General features: G+C 43.8%; 1 long non-coding RNA gene across 1 annotated transcript in view; it reads right to left on the minus strand.

The window, feature by feature from the left end:
- Positions 1–22,406, minus strand: part of LOC139011264 (uncharacterized) — a 39,000-nt gene that overhangs the window by 3,743 nt on the left and 12,851 nt on the right. The gene's annotated exons all lie outside the window — the stretch shown is intronic.

Genomic DNA, 22,406 nt, shown 5'->3' on the forward strand with positions numbered 1-22,406 from the left:
AGGCAGTTAGGGGTGATCAGGCAGGCAGGTGAGTAGTTAGGGGTAATCAGGCAGGCAGGCAAGCGGTTAGGGGCAATCAAGCAGACAGACAAGTGGTTAGGGGTGATCAGGCAGGCAGGCAGGTGAGCAGTTAGGAGCCAGTGGTCCCGGATTGTGAGAGGGTGCAGGCCAGGCTAAGGGACCCTGAATTTCATGCACCAGGCCTCTAGTTGTTTAATAACATGCTATTTAGCCTCTATGTGTTTGAATGTTTTTTACTGGTTTTACTATAGTTCAGTGGTTCTCAACCTTCCTAATGCCGCAACGCTTTAATACAGTTCCTCCTGTTGTGGTGACCCCCAATTTCATTGTTACAAATTGAACATAATTAAAGCATAGTCTGGATAACCAAGATGGCGGCATAGGTAAACACCGGAGACTGCTGCCGCAAACAACCACTTCAAAAATACAACTAAAAGACGGAACAGACATCACCCAGAACCACAGGAAAGCTGGCTGAGGAGAGACTCTTCAACTAGAAGGAAAGAGAACAGCATACCGAAGCTCAGAAGAGGCGCAGTGTGGAAAATATAAAGGTACCGAGGTGCGCGCGCAAAGTGGGCTGGTGGCTGAGGGCGCGGTTGTCGTTTTCAATCACGAGGGAGTCTCAGACTCTGGGCTCCAGATCCGGGCGAGTCTCTAGGGACTCAGACTCAGACGGGAGAAACGGGATTGTCCGGCATCAGTTAGAATCTGAGGGCAGCCTTCTCTCCGAGGTTTGCAGTGGCGGCCGGGGTTCTGAGAAGCAGAGCCTCTAGGACCGGGACTGAGAGCAGCCATAACTGCTCCCTCCATCTGCCCTGTTGATCCCGCCCCGCCCAAGCCCTGCGCAGAGCCATTTGCTGGATCGCCTCAGGCAAAGGCTAGATTAGCACCTCCCCAGAGGACAGAAGTTTTCCACACAGCTGATTCTCACAGCCTGTCAGCCTGGTGGTCAAATCCCTCTAGTATTAACTACAACAATCAGGGCTTAACTACAACAAGACTGCGCACAAAGACTACTAGGGAGTGTACCAAGAAAGCGTAAAAAATGCGGAGACAAAGAAACAGGACAAAACTATCAAGAGAGGATATTGAGTTCAGAACCACACTTTTGAGGTCTCTCAAGAGGCTTCTAGAGTCTGTCGATAAACTTGATGAGATGTACAGGAAATCTAATGAGACCCTCAATGGTGTGATAAAGGACCATCTAGAAAGTAAGCATACACTGACTGAAATAAAGAATATTATACAGACTCCCAACAGCAGACCAGAGGAGGGCAAGAATCAAGTCAAAGATTTGAAATGCGAAGAAGCGAGAAACACCCAACCAGAAAAGCAAAATGAAAAAAGAACCCAAAAATACGAAGATAGTGTAAGGAGCCTCTGGGACAGCTTCAAACGTACCAACATCAGAATTATAGGGGTACCAGAAGATGAGAGACAGCAAGATATTGAAAACCTATTTGAAGAAATAATGACAGAAAACTTCCCCCACCTGGTGAAAGAAATAGACTTACAGGTCCAGGAAGCGCAGAGAACCCCAAACAAAAGGAATCCAAAGAGGACCACACCAAGACACATCATCATTAAAATGCCAAGAGCAAAAGACAAAGAGAAAATCTTAAAAGCAGCAAGAGAAAGAAACTCAGTTACTTACAAGGGAATACCCATACGACTGTCAGCTGATTTCTCAACAGAAACTTTGCAGGCCAGAATGGAGTGGCAAGAAATATTCAAAGTGATGAATACCAAGAACCTACAACCAAGATTACTTTATCCAGCAAAGCTATCATTCAGAATTGAAGGTCAGATAAAGAGCTTCACAGATAAGGAAAAGCTAAAGGAATTCATCACCACTAAACCAGTATTATACGAAATGCTGAAAGGTATCCTTTAAGAAGAAGAAGAAGAAAAAGGTAAAGATACAAATTGTGAACAACAAACATGCATCTATCAACAAGTGAATCTAAGAATCAAGTGAATAAATAATCTGATGTACAGAATGAACTGGTGATTATAATGAATCAGGGACATAGAAAGGGAATGGACAGACTATTCTTGGGGGGGGGAAAGGGAATGGGAGATGCGGGAAGAGACTGGACAAAAATCGTGCACCTATGGATGAGGACAGTGGGTGGGGAGTGAGGGCGGAGGGTTGGGCGGGAACTGGGAGGAGGGGAGTTATGGGGGGGGGAAAGAGGAACAAATGTAATCTGAACAATAAAGATTAAAAAAAATTAAAGCATAGTGATTAATCACAAAAACAATATGTAGTTATATATGTATTTTCCGATGGTCTTAGGCAACCCCTGTGAAAGGGTCATTCGACCTCCAAAGGGGTCGCGACCCACAGCTTGAGAACCGCTGCTATAGTTGATTTCTAATTTCATTCCATTGTGATCTTAGAAGATGCTTGATATGATTTCAGTCCTCTTGAACTTGTAGAGACTTGTTTTGTGTCCTAACATGTGGTCTATCTTTGAAAATGACCCATGTGCACTTGAGAAAAATGTATATTCTGCAGCTTTGGGGTGAAATGGTCTATAAATGTGAATTAAATCCATCTGATCCAGTGTGTCATTTAGAGTCACTGTTTCCTTATTAATTTTTTGTCTGGAATATCTATCCAGTGAAGTCAGTGGGTGTTAAAGTCCCCAATCTAACTATATTGCTGTCGATCTCTTCCTTAAAGTCCTCTAGAAGTTTGGTGTTTTTTTAATGTATTTAGGTGCTCCTATATTGAGTGCATATATGTTTACCAGATAGCTTGCTAAATATAGTAATCTTGGTTTCAGATCCTTACTATTCATTACCTTGAGTACTTCATGCTATTCCCTTCTGACTTGTAGAGTTTCTGATGAGAAATCAGCTGACAGACTTATGGGAGCTCTTTTGTAGGTGATAAATTGCTTTTCTCTTGCTGCCTTAAAGATTCTCTTTGTCTTTTATTTTTGGCATTTTAGTTATGATGTGTTTGGGCATGGCCTTGTTTGGGTTCTTCTTGCTTGGGCCTCTCTGTGCCTCCTGAATTTGTGTGACTTTTCCCTTCACCAGGTTGGGGAAGTTTTCTGCCATTATTTCCTCAAACACATTATCCCTTGCTTGCTTTCTTCTCCTTCTGGCATTCCTATTATATGAATATTGTTACATTTCATGTTGTCCCACAGCTCCTTTAAGCTGTCAAATCACACAATCAGAGAACCAAAAAGAAAAAACAATTGAAAAACAGGAGTTTTCTACCCTGTCTTCTAATTCACCAATCCAATCCTCAGCTTCCCCTAATCTGCTGTTTATTCCTTCCACTGTGTTATTAGTGCTATGTCCTTCTTTATTTCTGACTGGTCTTTTTTCATAGTTACTGTATCTTTTCTCATGATGTGGAGCATCTTTGCCATCATTATTCTTTTTTTTTTTTAATATATTTTTATTGATCTTTTACAGAGAGGAAGGGAGAGAGATAGAGAGTCAGAAACATCGATGAGAGAGAAACATCGACCAGCTACCTCCTGCACACCTCCCACCGGGGATGTGCCCACAACCAAGGTACATGCCCTCGACCGGAATCGAACCTGGGACCCTTCAGTCCGCAGGCCGACACTCCATCCACTGAGCCAAACCGGTCTTGGCATGCCATCATTATTCTTGACTCTATATCTGATAAATTTCTTATCTCCATTTTGTTTAGCTCCTCTTCTGGAGAATTCTCTTGTTCATTCATTTGGCGGTTGTTGTTTTTTGTTTTTTATCTCCCCATTAGGATTGCCTGTTTGGGTTTGTGTCTATGTATTAGGTGGATCTGCTACGACTCCCAATCTCTAGTGCAGGATTATGTCAGATGCTGTTTCTGACTGGCCCTGAGTACCCTGTTTGGAACCATCAGCAATTCACAGCTTGGGGTTCCCTCTGCTGGGGCTGCTTGTCTTTGGGAAAGACCAAGACGTGCACCAGGATCTGCCTTTCCTAACCCTGGGCCCAGAAGGAGATCAGGCAAATACTCAAAGCCTCCAGAGACCCACCTCTGACCCATTCAGACTTGATTAGTCTCAGACTATCAACCACAGGATCGAGCAAGAGGTCTTCCCACAGGATTCAGCAACTGCCTTCCCCCAGGGGGAAAATCGCCTGATAGCAAAGGTCCATGGAGAAAGCTGTCCTCTGCAGCATGAGTGAATGACTCAGCACAGAAAACAGGGTGGCTGCCCTCTAAGCTCCAACCCCCAAGCCCCCAACTCTGGACTCTTCTCACACATCTCCAATCCACACTGCCCTCCCTCTGCCAGAGCCCAAGGTGAGTGGCTGCACACAAAATTTTGTGTGTTGGCCCTTTAAGATGGTTCCTACATTTTCACTGTCTCTGGCTGGCAGACAGCAACTCTGCTTTTCACAGCCAGGTGTTATGTGGGCACCTTTACCAGTCTGGTTCTCTGGAACAGGGAGCTCAGCTTGGGGTTTAAACCCCCGAGTTTTCGGTGGGAACCCCCTATAGCTGAGATATCCCTCCAGACCTTCAGCTGTTGTCTGTGGGACCCAGACAGCCCTTTCGCATCTCTGCATTTCCTGCCAGTCTCTATGCAGTCTCCACTTTTTGTCCTTAGTTATCAGGGTTCTCTCCAGCTAGTCTTCAGTTGATTTTTCAGGGTGGTGTTTCTATATTTTAGTTTTATTTCGTTTGGTCCATAAGAGTGTCAGTATAGCTTCCACTTACTCCACTGTCGTTTTTAAGCCTCTGATACCACACTGTCTTGATTACTGTAGGTGTAAAGCAGCCTTAATGTTGGGTAGAGTGATTCTTCTACCTGTTTTTCAAGACTGTTTATCTGTTCCAGGGCCTGCACCTTACCATATAAATTTTAGAATAAGCTTGTCTGTGCCAACAAGAAGCTTTGCTGGGATTGTGATAGGAATCATGCTATACCTGGAGACCAATGTGGGGAGAATGGAGTCCTCCAGTCCACAAACACAGAATGTGTTTTTATTTAGTTAGATCATCTTTGACTTTTTCTGTCAGCATGTTGTAATCTCAGCAAGCAGATATTAGACACGTTGTGTTCAGTTTGTAACTTTTGTTTTCTTTGGAGTGATTATAAACAGTGCTGTGTGTTGCACCCCAGTTCCCACATACTCACTGTGAGTATCTGGAAATGTGTTTGAGTTTTGTGCATTGTCCTTGTATCCTGCAACCTTACAGCACTCACTTAGTTCTAGAAGGTTTGCGGGGGGAGGATTTTCTATGTAGATATTCATGTCATCTGTCAATAGGAACAGTTTTTTCTTCCTTACCTATGTGTATGATTTTTATTCTTTTTTCTGTCCTATTCCACTACTAGGACTTCCAGCACAGTGTTTAATAGTTGTGGTGAGAGCAGACATCCCTGCCTTGTTCTCATTCTTAAGAAGAAAGCATTCATCTTTCTCCACTATGTATGAAATGAGCTATAGGTTAGTAGAGGTATTTCCCCTCTATTCTTATTTGCTAAGAGTTTTGTCATGAGTGGGTGTTGGCATTTTTCCAAATGCTTTTTATGCATTGATACAATCATATGGGTGTTTTTTTCTTTAGCTTGTTGGTATGATGAATTACATTGATTGACTTTAAATGTTGACTCAGACTTGCATACATAGAATGAATCCCACTTGGTCATGGTGTATAATTCTTTTCATATATTGCTAGATTCAATTTCCTAATATTTTGTTGCAGATTTTTGCTTCTTTGTTCATAAGGGATATTAGTCTGTAGGTTTCTCTTTTTGGTACTATCTGCCTGGTTTGGGTGTCAGGCAGGGTAATACTAGCTTTCTAAAATGAGTTGTGAACTATTCCCATCTCCTCTGTTTCTTAGAAGGAATTGTATAAAATTGGTATTATTTCTTCTTTAAATGTTTGCTAGAGGACTCCAGTGAATCTATGTGATCATGGAGATTTCTTTTTTGGGTGCTTCTTTTTTTTTTCCTTCAATTGCAGTTGACATTCAATATTATATTAGTTTCATGTGTACAACATAGGGGTTAGACATATATATAACTTATGAAGTGATCCTCTTGATAAGTCTAGTACCCATCTGGCACCATACAAAGTTATTGCAATATTATTGACTACTAGAGGCCCGGTGCATGAATTCGTGCACAGGTGGGGTCCCAAGGGGGAGGGGTTGCTGAGATGTGATCAGCCCTCTGGGCAGGCAGTGGGACCCCCTTGCCAGCCCGTGACCCAGATCCGTCCCACTGATATTCACACCAGTTGTCAGGAGCTACCTGGCAGCCACTTTTATATCCTTTCTCCCTCGTGGAGTGACTAGGGTGGGGAAGCAGCCACGGTACAGGAAGCTGACTTCCAGGAGGCCAGCAGCGCTGTCGGGATCATGCTGGTGACTCTGGTCCATCGATGCCTGGCCCATTCTCTAGAAATTGGACCTGCAGGACTACTGAGGGAGTGGCTACCGCCAGGCCAGTGGGCCGCCAGGACAGGTCTGTCAGCTGAGTGGTGCTCCCACTGTGGGAGCACACTGACCACCAGGGGGCAGCTCCTGCATTGAGCATCTACCCCCTGGTGGTCAGTGTGCATCATAGCGACCAGTCATTTCGGTCGTTTCAGTCATTCCAGTAGTTCCGGTCATTCAGCTGTTCTGTTGCTTAGGCTTCCTATCTAATAAAGAGGGAATATGCTAATTGACCCTCACACCATTGCAAAGATGGCGGCGCCCATAGCCAACAAGGAGGGAATATGCTAATTGACTGCCCCGCCCTCAAAGATGGCAGCACCCACAGCCACAAGATGGCAGCACCCAGTCCCCTCAGCCTCCCAGCCACTCAGGGCCAGCCCAAGGCACAGGCAAGCCTCAGATGGTGGCTTCCCAGCTGCCCAGGGCCGCCTGAAGCTCAGATAACCAGGGCCAGCCAAGGCTTGCACTGCTGGCAGTGGCAGCAGCAGAGGTGTGATGGGGGCGTCACCTTCCCCTGATCACCGGGTCACTTCCTGCCCTGAGGGCTCCTGGACTATGAGAGGGGGCAGGCCGGGCTGAGGGACCCCCCACTCCAGTGCATGAATTTTCATGCACCTGGCCTCTAGTTTACATATATAGATGTTCCCTATGATGTACTTTATGTTCCTGTGACTATGTTGTAATTGCCAATTATACTTCTTACTCCCTTCACCTTTTTACCTAGTCCCCCCACCCATTCCCATATGGCAACTATTAGTTTGTTCTCTGCATCTACTAGTATGAGTATGTTTCTTATTTACATCAATTTTTTAAAATGATAATAGGACTATTCAGGTTGTTTATTTCATCTTGGTTGAGTTTTGGTAGTCTAGTTTGTGAGGAATTGGTCAATTTCTCCTTAGTTGTTGTATTTATGAGCAGAAAGTTGTTCATAGCATTACCTTGTAATCATGGTAATGTCCCCATTTCATCCTGATATTGGTGACTTGTGTCTTCTCTCTTTTTATCTTCTTCAGTCTTACTAGAGGTTTGTAAACATTATTGATTTTTTTGAAGATCCAGCTTTTTGTTTTACTGATTTCTCTATTGTTTTCCTCTTATTACTTCCTTCCTTCTTGCTTTGGTTTTATTTTGCTCCTCTCTTTCTAGTCTCTTAAGACAGGAACTTAGAATATTGACTTGAGAACTGTCCCCTGTCTGATGTAAGCATTCGGGGCTATAAACTTCCTCTCACTGCTTTAGCTACATCCCACATATTTGATATGTTGTATTTTCATTATAATTTCCAAGTTTGTGCACATCAAACAACAGAGCCTCGATATCCATGAAGCAAAAACTGTTAGAGCTGAAAGGAGATGTAGACAAACCCACAATTATCGGGTACATTGATGCCCCTCAGTCAGCAGTGGGAAGAATTACCAGATAGAAAATCAACAAGGGCATCAGGGAATTCAACAACTGAAGAAGTCTGATCAACACCCATACAACAGCATCAGAATGTGCCTTCTTTTCAAATGGCTGTGCAACATAGACCAATCTGAGCAAATGTAAAAGGAATGAAATCATTTGGGTGTATTCTCTGACCACAGTGGAATCAAACTAGAAATAAGTGCCAGAAAAGCACCTGGAAATTTTCCAAACACTTAAGCTAAACAACACACTTTCTTTTTAAATTGATTTTAGACAGAGAGAGAAACATTGATTTGCCATTTCACTTGTTTATGCATTCATTGGTTGATTCTTGTATATGCCCTGACCGGGGATCAAACTCACAACCTTGGCATATCAGGATGACGCTCTAACCAACTGAGCTACCTAGCCAGGGCTACAACACATAACCTATGGGTCTCAAAGGAAATTAAAAAATACATTTTCAAATTTTTGTTTTTTAATTAAATCATAAATAGTCTATCCCCTAATTTGACACTAACATCTGGTTTGAGAAAAGATTTTGTATGAATAATCTACTCCAAACCAGAAATCTGAATAGGCTCTTCTTCCTTGGTTTATCCACCACTGGTAGAGACAGTGCCCCTAGCACATGGTCCCAGTCAGTGAGCACTGATCCGTGCCCACCACAGACCCAGCAGAAAAAGTGGACAGGTGCTCAGACTGAATGACTGTTCCCACCTAGAGCATAAGTGAAAGAGGCACTAGTCCCACTTAGGGGCTGGATTGACACATGCCATGATCAAGGCCTGGCTCCTGCCCCTAAAGGCCACTCCTCATGGCTGGAGTTCAGTGGCTGAAGACTCATGGCGTTCAGGCTCTTCCCTTTCCTCTCTGGCCTGTGGAGCTCTGACACTGAGACCACCATGTTCAGGCAGGTGCCCCTACTCCTGGGGTTTGCCAGCTCATAAGAGGGGATGTGGATGCGGAGGCCATGCCAAGCCTCCCCAGTGGCCAGCATGTTCCCTGGGATTGGCCCTGACCCAGGAGCAACTTCAATGTTAGCAGGTTCCTCTGAGGCCAGGGAGGCAAGGTTGTCAGCTCAGTAGGGGTCCAGATGCCAGCAGCAGAGAGACAAGGATGCTGAGGAGCCTTCACCTGTGGGAGCCTGAATCACCGCCCGCCAGGTTGGACCTGTCTTTCTATGACTTCGTCCTGCATACTCAGCAGCCTGGATCCCTGAGATGTAGGTGCCAGGCCACGTGGTCCACTGTACCTTCTGGACCTTCCAACTGGCCAGGGTGTGCTGACTACAGGGCAGAGAGCAGCAGCACCCCCTGCAAGAACACCTGATTTACCTCCATTCCCTCCTGCCTGTGTGCAGTCAGGTCTTAATCACAAAGGTAGCAGCTCTTCAGGCAGTCTGTCTCTGCTCCAACTTGACCTATGGTGGGAAGAATTTCCTGAGATGCTGGGCGCCAGGTGAGGTGCTCTTCTGTCAGTGAGGGAGGCTGCTGGTGTCACAGCTGGGCCAGCAGGACCCAACAGGCATCCTCCTGGACCAGACCACAAGTTGGTCCTATCTATGTCTGTGTCCCTCCCAAGTGCCAGTCCAGTCCTGTGGCCACTGTGAGGTGGGTGGACGTTTAAATGTGCAGCAGGGATATGTTGACTGAAAACTGGTTTTAAAGAGAATAAATTAACTATTTGAAAAAGTCACACAAGCCTGGCTTTGCCATAAACAATTTTCAGAGGGATTAAAGGGACTTGAAAATAAAATAATGAAAATAAAATACAGGAGAGTGCCTGTACAGTGAGAAAGCCCTTCCTCAGCATAGGGCAGGGTAAAATGCACATTTTTGTAGGCTATCTGGCAATAGAGCTCACTAACCACATCAAAACTTTGACCCAGTCTCTAGGCTTTTATGCTAGAAAAGTAACAGAGAGGCACAAACACTGTAGACAGGGATAATTATCAAAGCATTATTTGTAATAGTACAAAATTATAAGCAGTATAAATGTCCTCCAGAGGGGATCCATTTTCAAATAACATTTCCAGGACAATTTAACTGTCTAAAGACATGAGACAATTGCTGGCTAAAGGTGACTGCTGAGCCCACACATTGATTTCTTCCTCCCAAGACCTTTTTAAAATGATAATAAATGAATAATATTTAAGGTCTATGGGACACAGTGACCTGGAGAAGTTGAGGAGAGATTACAACAGATTTTTGAAAGGAAGAACACAGACCACTGATTTGGCAAAGTGGAGAGCTACTACCAAAAGGAGAGTGGGTTCCCCAGGCACAGCCCTGGGGACAAGCCTGGCTGGCAGGAGGACGAGGTGGGAAAGCGGGTGTGGAAGCAGGCTAACTGTCTGCACTGGGGAGACTTCTGCTCCAGCCAAGATTAAGTAATAGGGACAAGATTTACCCTACCTCTCAAACAACAGAGAAACTAGACAAAGTTTATGGAGAGGTTTCGGATGTTGGACAGCAGGCAGCACAGGACAGTGACCCCGGAGGGTGAAGAGTGCAGTGATCCTGGGTTCCCCACGCGTAGCACAGGCAGGGGGTCCAGATGGAGTCCTAGATTGAGGAGACAGCCAGAATCCAGGGAGACTGTTATGGCTATGTTGTGCCCCCATCCCTTCAATTCACATGTTGGAGCCCAGCCCCTAGGACTTCAGGGTGAGTATATTTGGATAAGGGCTTTCACAGAGGTGATAAAGGTGAAATGAGGCCATCGGGCTGTCCCTAGTCCAGGGAGGAAGAGAGTAGAAATGAGATTGGGGCCCCTGTGGGATGAGGGGGAACAGTGGTATGGAGGGTCCAGTCCAGGCCTACCACCTTGCTGTGCCTCAGTTTGCCCATGCGGTGTAAGGCTGGGCATTTGAGCTGAGATTCTGTGACTCTCAGAAATGAAACACTGAGAAGAAACCAAGATGGCGGCATAGGTAAACACCGGAGTTTGCTGCCTCGAACAACCACTTCAAAAGTACAACTAAAAGACGGAACGGACATCATCCAGAACCACAGGAAGGCTGGCTGAATGGAAGTTCTACAACTAGGAGGAACCGAGATTCAGAGGAGGCGCAGTGCTAAAGTAAAATACTAAGGTGCAGAGTGCGTGCGGCGTGGGCTGGTGGCTGAGGGTGCGGTTGTCTGTTTCAATCCGGAGGGAGCCTCAGACTCAGAGCTCCAGATCTGGGTGAGTCTCTAGGGACCCAGACTCAAACGGGAGAAGCAGGACTGTCTGGCTACGGTCCCTCCGAGGTTTGCAGCGGTTGCTGGGACAGAGAGGCAGAGCCCCTGGGGATGGACTGAGAGCAGCCATAACTGCTCCCTCCTCCGCCCTGTTGATCCCGTGGGACCCGCCCCGCCCAAGCCCGGCAAAGAGGCATTTGCCAGATAGCCTCAGGCAAAGGCTAGATTAGCACCTCCCTAGAGGACACAAGTTCTTCCACTGCAAACACAGCTGATTATCACAGCCAGTCAGCCTGGAGGCAAATCCCTCTAGTATTAACTATAACAATCAAGGCTTAACTACAACAAGACTGTGCACAAAGACCACTAGGGGGTGTACCAAGAAAGCGTAAAAAATGCGGAGACAAAGAAACAGGACAAAACTATCAAGGGAGGATATTGAGTTTAGAACCACACTTTTGAGGTCTCTCAAGAGGCTTCTAGAGTCTGTCGATAAACTTGATGAGATGTACAGGAAATCTAATGAGACCCTCAATGGTGTGATAAAGGACCATCTAGAAAGTAAGCATACACTGACTGAAATAAAGAATATTATACAGACTCCCAACAGCAAACCAGAGGAGCGCAAGAATTAAGTCAAAGATTTGAAATGCAAAGAAGCGAGAAACACCCAACCAGAAAAGCAAATTGAAAAAAGAACCCAAAAATATGAAGATAGTGTAAGGAGCCTCTGGGACAGCTTCAAACGTACCAACATCAGAATTATAGGGGTACCAGAAGATGAGAGAGAGCAAGATATTGAAAACATATTTGAAGAAATAATGACAGAAAACTTCCCCCACCTGGTGAAAGAAATGGACTTCCAAGTCCAGGAAGCGCAGAGAACCCCAAACAAAAGGAATCCAAAGAGGACCACACCAAGACACATCATAATTAAAATGCCAAGAGCAAAAGACAGAGAATCTTAAAAGCAGCAAGAGAAAGAAACTCAGTTACTTACAAGGGAATACCCATATGACTGTCAGCTGATTTCTCAACAGAAGCTTTGCAGGCCAGAAGGGAGTGGCAAGAAATATTCAAAGTGATGAATACCAAGAACCTACAACCAAGATTACTTTATCCAGCAAAGCTCTCATTCAGAATTGAAGGTCAGATAAAGAGCTTCACAGATAAGGAAAAGCTAAAGGAGTTCATCACCACCAAACCAGTATTATATGAAAGCTGAAAGGTATCCTTTAAGAAGAGGAAGAAGAAGAAAAAGGTAAAGATACAAACTATGAACAACAAATATGCATCTATCAACAAATGAATCTAAGAATCAAGTGAATAAATAACCTGATGTACAGAATGAACTGGTGATTATAATAGAATCAGGGACATAGAAAAGGAATGGACTGACTATTCTTGGGGGGGAAAAGGGTGTGGGAGATGCGAGAAGAGACTGGACAAAAATCGTGCACCTATGGATGAACACAGTGGGTGGGGAGTGAGGGCGGAGGGTGGGGTGGGAGCTGGAAGGAGGGGAGTTATGGGGGGAAAAAAGAGGAACGAATGTAATAATCTGAACAATAAAGATTTAATTTAAAAAAAAGAAAGAAAGAAATGAAACACTGCCTAGGAGGGCCAGGCCTGAGGTAGGATGTGTGTAACCAACATCTTTTATTTCCAATGTCACAGTTTTTCCCAGATCAAGGATGGGTGGAGACTGCTGCTCCCTGAGTCATTCCTCTGACAGAACCCAGCTGACTGGTCCATGGCGGGGAAGTGCCTTTTGCTAACTATAGTGTCCACCTAAACCAGGCAAGCTCCCCACTGCCCTTTCCCCATCTGAGCAAAGCAAGCTGAATGCATGTGCCCCATTGTCAGTGCCTGGAGGTCACAGAGTGCAGGAGGGCCAGGGGACACTAGAGAATCATATGGACACCAGGGAAGCAGATCACCCAGGGTCTTGTGCTGAGCAAGCAGGCATACAGGTCTGGAGCCCACGGTGTGGTCTCTAGGGCTGTGGGGCAAGGATAGGAACAGGAACTGGTGGCCATGTGCTTGGACCAGAGAGCTGGCAGTGGCAGACAGGCTCTGGCCATCCTACAGGGAGAGCTCACAGGCCTCCCAACACTTGGGACAATGGGGACCTTGGCCTGGAACCACAAGGACTAGGGTTCTGCCAGTAACCTGAAGAAGACCGACGGGACAAAGAAGAAGTTGAGGAGAAGCTCAGCTAGTGCTGTCCCCAGATCAGCCTCCTGATGAGAACGCAACTGCCCACCCTTGGTATCTGCCTGGTAGGGCCCTGCACAACTTTTCCACCAATACACAACTATCTTCATGTGCCTGTTGATAATTCCAAACCCCTGCCACTAATATGCTCTAGCTCTATTATTTTGTCATTTCAGGAAGATTCTACACGTGAAATCATGCAGCATGCAACCTGTTCAGATTTGGCTTTTTCACTCAGCACAATTCCCTTGAAGTCCATTTAATTTGCTGTGCATATCAATTATTTTTTATTGGTAGGTAGTACATTGAAAGTTTGTCTAACCATTCACTTGCTGAGGGATATTTTGTTGGTCTGCAATTTTTGGCCATTACAAATAAGGTAGGACACAAATCAAAATGAACACATGAAAAACAAAAATCTATGGGACACAGCCCAAGCAGTTCTGAGAGGGAAATTCATAGCACCACAAGCCTATCTCAAGAAACAAGAAAAATCCTATATAATAAAGAGCTAATATGCAAATAGTCATCATGCACCAGGCCGGGGGACCTGAGGCTGCACCAGGGGACCTGAGGCCACGCCCCCACCCAGTGGGGCTTGACAGGGGACCTGAGGCTGCACCCCAACCCTTGGGGCATGATGGGGTTGGGGCAGGTTGGGTCTGTGTCTCCCATTATTTCGAGGCACATGCAGGTGGGCAAGGACTTGACTCTGGGTCCTGTGGCATGCCCCAGACTCTGACAGGAGGGAGATTTTTGTATACATTTTACTAATTTTCTTTCATCTCTGACACTTCTATTATAGAGAAAGGGCAAATAGCAATATTAAAATATTTTCTCTAATTAATTCCCTTTTAATGTGCACAAATTTTGTGCACCAGGCCCCTAGTTATAATAAACTTTTTAACCTTACAATTTAAAGAATTAGAAAGAGAACAACAAGAAAAGCCCAGAGTAAGTATAAGGAGGGAAATAACAAAGATTAGAGCAGAAATAAATGACATAGAGACTAAAAAGAACAACACAAAAGATCAATGAAAACAAGAGCTGGTTCTTTGCAAAGATAAACAATATTGATGAACTATCAAGAGACAAAGAGAAAGGACTTAAACGTAAGATGAGAAACCATAAAAATACTAGAGGAATCCATAGGCAGCGAAATTGCAGACATATGCCGAAGGAATTTCTTCACTGATACTGCTCCTAGGGCCATGGTCAGCAAACTGCAGCTCACGAGCCACATGCGGCTCTTTGGCCCCTTGAGTGTGGCTCTTCCTAAGCCTAAGGAGTACCCTAATTAAGTTAATAACAATGTACCTACCTATGTAGTTTAAGTTTAAAAACTTTGGCTCTCAAAAGAAATTTCAATTGTTGTACTGTTGATATTTGGCTCTGTTGACTAATGAATTTGCCGACCACTATCCTAGGGCAATGGAAACTAAAGAGAAAATAACAAATGGGACTACATCAAAATAAAAAGCTTTTGCACAGCAAAGGAAACCACCAACAAAACAACAAGAAAGCCCACTGCATGGGAGAACATATTTGCTAATGTTATCACCGATAAGGGTTTAATCTCCAGCATTTACAGGGAACTTATACAACTAACAAAAGGAAGCTAAACAATCCAATAAAAAAATGGGCAATGGACCTAAATAGACACTTTTTGAAAGAGGACATTCAGAAGGCCGAATGACATATGAAAACATGCTCAAAGTCACTAATTATATGAGAGATGCAAATCAAAACGACAATGCAGTATCATCTCACACCTGTCAGAATGGCTATCATCAACAAATCAACAAACAACAAGTGTTGGAGAGGATGTGGAGAAAAAGGAACCCTTTTGCACTGCTGGTGGGAATGCAGACTGGTACAGCCACTGTGGAGAACTGTATGGAGTTTCCTCAAAAAACTAAAAATAGAACTCCCATTTGACCCAGTGATCCCACTTATAGGAATATATCCCAATAAGCTAGAAACACCAATCAGAAAGGATATATGCATCCCTATGTTCACAGCAGCACAATTCACCATAGCTAAGATTTGGAAACAGCCTAAGTGCCCATCAGCAGATGAGTGGATTAAAAAACTGTGGTACATCTACAAAATGGAATACTACGCTGCAGTAAAGAAGAAGGAGTTCTTACCATTTGCAACAGCATGGATGGAACTGGAGAGCATTACGCTAAGTGAAATAAGCCAGTCAGAGAAAGATAAATACCACATGATCTCACTCATTTATGGAATATAGTGAACAACATAGGCTGATGAAAAGGGATAGATCCAGAGACAGAGAAGCAGCGATAAGACTGTCAAACCTCAGAGGGAAAGTAGGGGAGGGTGGGGGTAAGGGGGAGAGATCAACCAAAGGACTTGTATGCATGCATATAAGCCCAACCAATGGACACAGGCAACAGGGGAGTGAGGGCATGAGTGGGGTTGGGGGGGAGGTTTATGTGGGGGGATGAGGTCACATATGTAATACCTTAATCAATAAAGAAATTAAAGATTGGGGGGAAAAAAGAGACAAAGAGAGAGGACCCAAATAAATGAAATCAGAAATGTAATAGGTGAAGTAACAACTGACACCACAGAAATGCAAAGGATTGTAATAAAATGTTACAAACAACTATATGCCAAAAAATTGGACAACCTGGGTAACATGGACAAATTACTAGAAACATACAATCTTCCAAAACTGAATCAGGAAGAATCAGAAAATCTGCATAGACCAATAACAACTAAGGAAAATAAAGCAGTAATTTAAAAAACTTCCAGCAAACAAAAGTCAAGGACCAGACAGCTTCACAGGGGTTTTACCAAATGGTCAAAGAAGAACTAATACTTATCCTCCTCAAACAATTCCAAAAAATTCAATAGGAAGGAACACTTCCAAGCTCTTTTATGAGACCAGCATTATCCTAATTCCAAAACAAGATGAAGACACTACAAAGAAAGATAATTCAGGCCAGTATCCCTGATGAACATATATGACAAAATCTTCAACAAAATATTAGCAAATTGGATCCAACAATATGTTAAAAATATTATTCACGATTGAGGAGAACCAAGATGGCGGCATAAGGTATAGACCTGTGCATGCTGCCTCCCACAACAACATTGAAACTACCAACTATAAGACAAACAGCTATCATTCAGAACCATGGGAAAGCTGGCCCAGTGGAAGTTCTACAACTGGAAGGAAAGAAAGAAGTGCATTGAGACTGAGTAGGATATGCAGAGGCACCAAGAACAGAGGTAGGGAGTCGCGCGCCAGGCGGGCTGTAACTAGATGCACGGTTTTTTTCAATCGGAAGGGGTTACAAACTCTCGAATCCACTGAGCTTGTTTGGGGCGGGATTCTGAGGTCCCAGACCCCTATGGAGAGAGGCAGGACAGCCTTGCAGCGGGTCAGAAAGCGAGGGTGGCTCTCTCACGACACTCGGGGACTCAGAGTCACGGAGTCGTGGAGAGGCAAGGAGCTGCAGAGATGCCATTGCTGTTTGCTCCACCCTGGTGACTCCCTGAGACCCCACCCTACTCAATTTACATCCCCACCCAAGCTGTGCCAGAGGCACAAAAGGAGCCACCAGTGCTTTTACAGCCTAACCCAACAAACTGCAGATTTCAACTCCTTGCACCCATAAGGGACACACTCAAGAAGCAGACTCAGGTTCGGAGGAAGCCAGAGCCGGACTCGGCTGGGCCAGTGACATGGAACCACTGTACCAGCAAACGCACAAGGAGGTCCACCAGATCCAGTCTCACATGGGACACCAGGAGACGGCAGACAAGCAGTCTGTGAACTTAATAGAAAACAAAACCCAAGCAAGCATACCAGATATTCAACCAGCTAGAAAGCCTGGAGATTTTGTCCAGAAAGGAGCCTCCCAACAAAAGACAGAATGCCAAACTTCGTGTTGACCAGTTAAAGTATGATGCCCAGCACCTACAGATGGCTCTCAGAAACTTCCAACAGGAGAGACAGCAAGAGGAGCTTCTGACTCACACCTTCAACCCCAACATGGGATGTGGCGCCCCCTGCAAGGCTGCGGTGCCACCTGTGAAGCTGCGACAGTCCCAGTGAGGCTGAAACGGTCCCAGTGAGGCTGAGACGGCCCTGCGAGGCTGTGACAGCCCCTGCAAGGCTGTGACGGTCCCTGCAAGGCTGCTATAGCCTCTGGGATGCCGGCAAAACCGCACGAGCAGCCCAGACAGCTTCGTCGATGGCCCGAGAACCAGCATGCAGCCCCAAGCACAACTATCACCCGAAGGGCAAGAGGGACGAGAGCAGCTGTAGTGTTGCTTTCTCCTCACTTTTGGTAACGAAATCCTCATTTTAAACATAAGAGGACACATTATTTTAAAAAGCCGTTATGTCTTTCCGTATGCTTTCTGAGTAGAGCGTGAACAAGTCGTGAGAGATCTTTCCGAACACAGGGACATGTCGCGGATGGAAATAGCTACATTTTCCATGTGTATGACCTTTGACTCGGCAACAAAAAGTGTACACCTATGGATGAGGACAGTAGGGGGGGTAAGGGCAGAGGGTGGGGTGGGAACTGGGTGGAGGGGAGCTATGGGGGGAAAAAGAGGGAACAACTGTAATAATCTGAACAATAAAGATTTATTAAAATGAATAAATAAATAAGTTATTACTAAAAAAATAATAATAATAATAAAAATAATAAGAAATAAAATAAAAATATTATTCACCATGACCAAGTGGGATTATCCCAGGGATACGAGGCTGGTACTATATTCACAAAGTAATAAATGTGATATATCACATAAACAAAATGAAAGATAAAAACCATATGTGCATATCAATAGGTGCAGAAAAAGCATTCGACAAAATCCAGCACCCGTTTTTGATCAAAAACTCTCAGAAAAGTGGGAATAGAGGGGTCATACCTCACCATATTTGACAAACCTATAGCCAACATTATACTTCATGTGCAAAAATTAAAAGTGTTTCCCTTAAGAACAGGAACAGGACAGGGATGTCCGCTTTTACCACTCTTATTCAACACTAGAGGCCTGGTGCACAAAACTCGTGCACAGGTAGGGTCCCTAGGCCTGGCTGGCGATCAGGGCTGATCTGTGGGGCATCCAGCAGGGCAATTGGGGCCCCTGCTCGCACCCACCTTGGCCTGGCGCCACCCACTCACCTGCCCCACCATCCCATCGTGGTCCCACTTTCGCTGGGGCGCATCAGGGCCAGTAGTGCCTCCACTGCCGCCAGCTGCCAGCGCCGCATCGCTGACCCTCGCCATGTTCTGTGCCACCCGCTGGTGGTCAGCGCACATCTAACTCCCAGTGAGTCAAACTCCTGCCCATGGGGAAAATTTGCCTATTAGCCTTTTATTATATAGGATAGTACTGGAAGTCTTAGCCACAATAATCAGACAAGAAGAAAAAATAAAAGGCATCCATATTGGAAAGGAGGAAGTAAAACTGTCATTATTCACAGATGACATGATATTGGACATAGAAAACCCTAAAGACTCCACCCAAAAAAAACCATGCTAGTTTAATAATGAATTCAGCAAAGTAGCAGGATATAAAATTATCCAGAAATCAATGACATTTTGTATATCTATAATGAATTCTCAAAAAGAGAAACTAAAAAAAAAAAAATCCCATTTACTATTGCAACAACAACAAAAATAAGATACACTGGAATACACCAATAGGTAAAAGACTTGTAAACGGAAAACTACAAGACATTGAAAAAAGAGATAGAGGAAGATATAAACAAGTGGAAGAATATACTATGTTCATGGATTGGGAGAATTAACATAACTAAAATGTCCATACAACTCAAATCAATCTATAAATTCAATGCAATCCCTATCAAATTATCAATGGTATCTTTCAGAGATCTAGAACAAGTACTCCAAATTTTATATGGAACCAAAAATATCCCGAATAGCCGCAGCAATCTTGAGAAATAAGAACAAACCTGGAGGGATCACAATACCAGATATCAAACTATACTATAAAGCCATTGTAATCAAAACAGCCTGGTACTGGCACAAGAACAGGCACATAGATCAATAGAACAGAACAGAGACCTCAGAAATTGACCCAAGCCATTATGCTCAATTAATATTTGACAAAGGAGATAAGAGCATACATGGAGTAAAGCAATCACTTTAATAAATAGTGTTAGGGGGGAAATGGTGGCAAAGTAAATGGAAGCTACACTGACACTCTCCCAGGACCAAATTTGAAATACAACTAAAATAGAGTAAAAACATCCTGAAAAATCAACTGAAGAGAACCTTGATAATGAAGGATGGAAAGTGGAGATCATAAAGAGACTGGTAGGAAGGGCAGAGGCACAAAAGGGTTGGCCAGGCTCCCACAAATAGCAGCTGAAGGTCCAAAGGAATATCTCAGCTGTGGGAGGTTCCCACTGAAAACTCTGTGGTCTAAACCCCAAGCTGGGCTCCCTAACCCAGAGAACCAGAACTGATAAAGGTGCCCATATAACACCTGGCTGTGAAAAGCAGCAGGGTTGCTATCTGCTAGCCAGAGATGGTTGGAAATGCAGGCACCCTCTTAAAGGGCCAATGCCCAAAATTTTGTGTGCAGCCACTCACCTTGGGCTCCAGCAGAGGGAGGGCAGAGCAAACTGGAGCTGTGTGAAGAGAGTCCAGAGTTGGGGGCTTGGGGGTTGGAACTTAGAGGGCAACCACCCTGGTTTCTTGTGCTGAGTCATTCACTCATGCTGCAGACCTTTGCTATCCAGGTGGGTTTTGAGCGGGGGGGGGGGGGGGGGGGGGGTGTAGGGAGGGGTAGGGGGGGAGTGGCCACACCCATTGAAAGAACTCCTGCCTCACCCTGTGGTCAACAGCCTGAGAGTAATCAAGGCTGATAACAATCAGACAGCAGGCAGAGGTGGATCTCTGGAGGCTTTGAGTATTTGCCTGATCTCCTTCTGGACCTGGCAATAGGGAAAACAGATCCTTATGAACATCTTGATACTTTCCGAAGACATCTAGCCCCAGCAGAGGAGCTACAGACTGTGGATTGCTGAAGCGCCAAACAGGGTACTCAGGGCCAATCAGAAACAATGTCTGACATAGTCCACCACTAGAGATCAGGAGTCATAGTACATCTACCTATACATAAACACAAACACAAACAGGCAGCCCTAATGGGGAGACCAAAAAGAAAAAGAAAAAAAGAGAAAAGAACAAGAGAATTCATCAGAAGAATAGATAAATGAAATGGCAATAACAAATTTATCAGATATAAAGTTCAGAATAATAATGGTAATGATGCTCAACAGCATGAGAAAATATATACTAACTATGAAAAAGACCAGTCAGAAATAAAAAATGACATAGCACTAATAAAGAACACATTGGGGGGAATATACTAAAGATTAGGGGAAGCTGAGGATTAGATCAGTGAATTAGAAGACTGGGGAGAAAAAATAATCAGAGAACCCCAAAAATTTTTTTAAAAAGAAACAGGACAGCTTAAGGGAGCTGTGGGACATGAAACAACAATATTTGCATAAGAGTAGTGGCAGAAGGAGAAGAAAGCAAGCAAGGGATAGAGAATGTGTTTGAAGAAATAATGGCAGAAAACTTCCCTAACCTGGTGAAGGAAAAATTTACCCAAGTTCAGGAGGCACAGAGAGGCCCAAGCAAGAAGAACCCAAACAGGCCCATGCCCAGACACATCATAATTAAAATGTTATTGATTAAAAACAAAGAGAGAATCTTTAAGGCAGCAAGAGAAAAGCAATTTGTAACTTACAAAGGAGCTTTCATAAGTCTGTCAGCTGATTTCTCATCAGGAACTCTATAGGCCAGAAGGGAATCGCATTAAGTACTCAAGGTAATGAATAGCAAGGATCTGAAACCAAGATTACTATATTCAGCAAACTATCCTTAAAAATAAATGGTGAAATAAAGAGCTTCCCAGACCAAAAAAAAAAAGGCTAAAGGAGTTTATCACCACCAAACTATCACAGCAAGAATTGCTAAAGGGACTACTGTAATAAGAAGAAATAGGGAGAGAAACATAGGCAGAATTAAAATGACAATACATAAGTACTTATCAATAATAACCTTAAATGTAAAAGTATTAAATGTTCCAATAAAAAAATATAGGGTAGCTGACTGGATACAAAGACATGACCCAATTAGATGCTGTCTACAACAGACCCACATCAGACCAAAAGACTCACACAGGATGAGAATGAAGGGATGGAAAAAAATTTTCCATGCAAATGGAAATGAAAAAAAACTGGGGTAGCAACACTCATATCTGACAACATAGACTTCAAAATGAAGGCAATCACAAGAGACAATAAAGGTCACTACATAATACTAAAGGGATTGATCCAACAAGAGGATATGACCCTGGTAAACATATATGCACCCAATATAGGAGCACCTAAATATTTTTTTTTAACTTCTAGAGGACTTTAAGGGAGAGATCGACAGCAATACAGTCAGAGTAGGTGACTTTAACATCCCACTGACTTCACTAGATTAACAAGGTAACAGTGACTCTAAAGGACACACTGGATCAAATCGATTTAATTGACATTTATAGAACATTTCACCCCAAAGCTGTGGAACATATATTCTTCTCAAGTGTATATGGATCATTCTCAAAGATAGACCACATGTTAGGACACAAAACAAGTCTTTAAAATTTCAAGAAGATTGAAATCATATCAAGCATCTTCTCAGATCACAATGGAATGAAATTAGAAATCAACTATAATAAAAACACCCAAAAACATTCAAACACATGGAAGCTAAAAAGCATGTTATTAAACAACAAATGGGTTACCAATGTGATCAAGAAAGAAATAAAAAAGCTTCCTGGAAACAAATGACACACAACAACCCAAGATCTCTGGGACACAACAAGTGCAGTCCTGAGAGGGAAGCTCATAGCACTACAGGCCTATCTCAAAAAACAAAAAAATTTAATAATAAACTATCTAACCCTACAACTTAAAGAATTAGAAAGAGAACAACAAGAAAAGCCCAGAGTAAGTATAAGGAGGGAAATAATAAAGATTAGAGCAGAAATAAAAGACATAGAGACTAAAAAAAAAAAAAAAAATACAAAAGATCAATGAAACCAAGAGCTGA

The sequence above is a fragment of the Myotis yumanensis genome, unplaced genomic scaffold (assembly GCF_028538775.1).
Source record: "Myotis yumanensis isolate MYYU_CA2020_CCGP unplaced genomic scaffold, mMyoYum1.0.hap1 SCAF_5, whole genome shotgun sequence".
NCBI classification, from domain to species: domain Eukaryota; kingdom Metazoa; phylum Chordata; class Mammalia; order Chiroptera; family Vespertilionidae; genus Myotis; species Myotis yumanensis.